Source organism: Equus quagga, chromosome 1 (genome assembly GCF_021613505.1).
Source record: "Equus quagga isolate Etosha38 chromosome 1, UCLA_HA_Equagga_1.0, whole genome shotgun sequence".
Classification (NCBI taxonomy): Eukaryota; Metazoa; Chordata; class Mammalia; order Perissodactyla; family Equidae; genus Equus; species Equus quagga.
The window spans coordinates 89,457,412-89,461,450 of NC_060267.1; positions in this window are offsets into that span (position 1 = coordinate 89,457,412).

The window sequence follows — 4,039 nt, forward strand, 5'->3', positions numbered from 1 at the left end:
TTACCTTGAGCTGTGTAAGTCATTCGGGGTGTGGTGGTACACAAGTCTGGGCACAGAGTGCTGTGTGTTTTTCCCTTTTTTGTCTTCTTGACCCTTTCCTTCGGAAGAACTGCTTTTTTTTGTCATTCCTTTTTTAGAATTATGTACCAATAACTGACCTTGTTTTATCTAGCAGAAATGGGAAAGTATTAAAGTCTTTTAATGTGGACACAGTGGAATGAACCTGGGGAAAGAGTCGGGAAACCTGGGCTCAATTCACTTTTAGGTTTTGTGGCCTTGGGTAGGTCATTCACCCTCTCTGAATCTCAGTAGCCCCACCTGCAAAACACAAGAATCACACTAGTCGCTAGATCAGTAGTGTCCAAATTGTGCTCTGTAGCAGTGTCTTAGGGCAGAGCTTCCCAGCTGGTGTGTCGGGGCACACTGATCCCTTAGCCTATGGGGCCTGCGGTGGGCCGATCCCCGGGCCAGTTGCCATGTGCACTTTCTCTCTACCTGTGCTTTACAGATGGCATCATTTTCTAAGTATCATGATGGGGAACAGGTTGGGAAGCACTGACCTCGGGCTGTCGAGTGGATGGGGCTCAGCCCTACCGTCAGTCAGCATATGGAGGCTTTGGGCAATTTCAAAAAGGCATTCCTTCCTTCAAGATCCACTGCCATCTCCTGGAAATTGTCCTATTAATAACTGAAAGTCTATGACAGTAGGAGGTGAATGGCACCTACTAGAGTTGCACAGCTCACGTCTTGCCTCCATTGGGGCCCCAATGGAACTCTGGGATCCTCTCTGCCACAGCCTTTTTGCTTTATGTGCTATGTATATTGGGGTTCCATGTAAGATTATATATGGAAAAGTTCCTCTGCCGAAAGTGAAATGTGAAAAATCACTGGACATGATGATCTCTAAGGTCTCTTCCACTTCGAATTTGTGCCACACCATAGAAAATTCCTCTTACAATATTTGAACATTCTTTCGCTAGACGTGTTTAACAGTCTTGCCCACGTCATTCGATGCTTGGTATTCCTAATGGGCTCTTGATGGTAAACAAAGAAAGGAGAGCACTGAGGAGGCCAGGTTTTTGATACTCACTGATAGTGTCACCTTCAGAGATCATGATTGCTCGCCGATAGATGCCACTCCTGGTGGGTGGTGGCATCATATTCCTTAGCTTAGAATGCTAATGACCGCATAGAGTTTTTTTTTTTTTTTTTTTTTTAAAGATTTATTATTTCCTTTTTCTCCCCAACACCCCCCGGTACATAGTTGTATATTCTTCGTTGTGGATTCTTCTAGTTGTGGCATGTGGGACGCTGCCTCAGCGTGGTTTGATGAGCAGTGCCATGTCCACGCCCAGGATTCGAACCAACGAAACACTGGGCCGCCTGCAGCGGAGCGTGCGAACTTAACCACTCGGCCACGGGGCCAGCCCCAACCGCATAGAGTTTTTAAATGCAAGTACTCACTTGCCTGCTTGCTTCCTTTCAAGCTTGACCTCATTTCTCAGGCTGAGTCCCATATTTTTGTCATATCATTGTCCTACATCATTTTAGAGCAAATTTGATGAGGAATTGAAAATTCCAATAGAAGAGAAACCTCACACATCCCTTGGATAGAAGAATGGAGTTGTTCTGGGCATTTCCCACCCAGGCACTGGGAGCTTCCCCTTCTCAAGCTTCCTATGATGTCAGCAGTGATGTAATTAGGTTTGGATGTCATCTATCTTCATGCCAGGACAACCAAAAGAGCCACAGAGCTTCCTACAGGGGCTCTATCAGACCTGGTCATTCACTTCCCTTTTCTCTGTCCTACCTAATGAATTCCTGATGCTAGATTTCCTGGGACCTGCAGAAAGCCGACAAGAGCTGGGGTCTTCCACTTACGTGATGAATTTACAAAAACACCCATTATAAAGGAATTTATCCTCCAAGTTTACAGCCAGGCTTCATTTGCTTTAAATAACAGTTCATATAGATGGCATTCAGAAATATTTTTCTTTTAGCTTCTTCAGGATGTTTACACTAAATATAGTACACGATCCTGGATTGGAACCTGGGCCAAGAAAAAAAAGATCTGTTTGTGTGTTTGTCTTATAAAGGACACTGGGACAACTGGCAAAACTTGAATAAAGTCTATATGCTAGATAATAGTGTTATGTCAACACTAATTTCCTGACTTTGATTATTATACTGTGGTTATAAAAATAATGTCCTTGTTTTTTTTTTTTTTTGAGGAAGATTAGCCCTGAGCTAACTACTGCCAGTCCTCCTCTTTTTTTGCTGAGGAAGACTGGCTCTGAGCTAACATCAGTGCCCATTGTCCTCTACTTTTTTATACGTGGGATGCCTACCACAGCATGGTGTGCCAAGCGGTGCCATGTCCACACCTGGGATCCAAACTGGCGAACCCCGGGCCACCGAGAAGCGGAACATGCGCACTTAACCGCTGAGCCACCAGGCCAGCCCCAATGTCCTTGTTCTTAAGAAATGCATGTGAAGTATTTGGGGGTTGGTAGGCATAATGCCTGCAACTTATTCTCAAATGGTTCAGGGGGGACATATATCTACACACATACGTGTTTGTGTGTGTGTACTTACGTAAGTATATACATAGAATAATAAAACAAATGTCAAATGTTAACAAATTGGAGAATCTGGGTATTGGGCATAGGGGATTTCATTCTATTAGACATACTTTTCTGTAAATTTGAAATTATTTCAAAATTAAAGATAATCCTCACCCCTCCCCAAATAAACAAAAAAACCTGTACTTGCAGTTCTGATAAGGTGACAAAATCAAGCTACAGAACCTACAACCCTGAAAACAAGACCACAGTGATGGTTACCAGGAAGCCATCAAGCTGTAGCAAGGATGGAAAGTTGACTCTAAGCAGGTTTTGCAAAATGCTTCCTACTTAAAGTGAAATAGGTGACTTGGAATAATTTTCATTCAATGGAGAATGTGATTTATGTACTTGCAGTACTTGATGGTTTGAGCTAAAAGTTATGGGAGCTCAGAAGATAGATCTGTTGCATTTCGGGCAGCTTTTCCCAGAGGATCCTACAAAAGAGTTTGGCAGTCAAAGAGGTTTGGGAAATACTCTGTCAAAAGTAAACTAGGTGAAGAAATAGGTGAAATTTGAATGGCAGAATGTTGGTAATTGTTGAAGATGGTGATGGGCATATGGAGGTTCATTGTGCTATTCTGTTTACTAGGTTTATCTTTGAAACCTTCCATTATAAATGTCTAGATTCTAAAGAAAAGAAAAAGGACTTTTATCTTGGACTTTTTAATGCCTTAACTGTGCTGCTTTGGATTGTTAACCTTCAAGAGTTTGCAGTGTTTCCCAAACTGACGATGGAACTCCTGTTTCCAGAGCTTCTCTTGGGCCTAATATTTCTGGGAATACACTTTCTTTTTTTCTTTTTTGGCTGAGGAAGATTCGCTTGAGCTAACATCCATTACCGATCCTTCTCTTCTTTTTGCTTGAGGAGGATGAGCCCTGAACTACCATCTGTGCCAATCCTTCTCTATTTTTTTGTATGTGGGACATTGCCACAGCATGGCTGGTGAGTGGAGTAGGTCCACACCCAGGATCCAAACCCACAAACCTGGGCCGCCAAAGTGGAGTGCATGGAACTTTAACCACTCAGCCACGGGACTAGGCCCAAGAAGACACTTTTGCTTTACTTGGAGGTTAGGTGGTCAAGAAAGTATCTTGGAACATAGTATTTGATCCAGATACTTAAAACTATTCAGATATTTTTAAAAAGTCCAAAAATCCTTTTATTCTAGGTACTCACTGTGAACATCTCTTCATCTCTGTCATCTCTGTATATATATATATACACAGATATGCAAATACAGTTCTTAAGTAAATAGACTCAGTACCCGTGTTCTTCTGTAACCTGCTATTATTTAGTAATAGTTCAGATATTTTTCAAGTCAATGAGTATGACCTATATCACCAATATAGTCTGCTGATCTTATGAATCATAATTAACCATCTTTCAGTTGGTGACTAGTTACTTCTAATTTTTT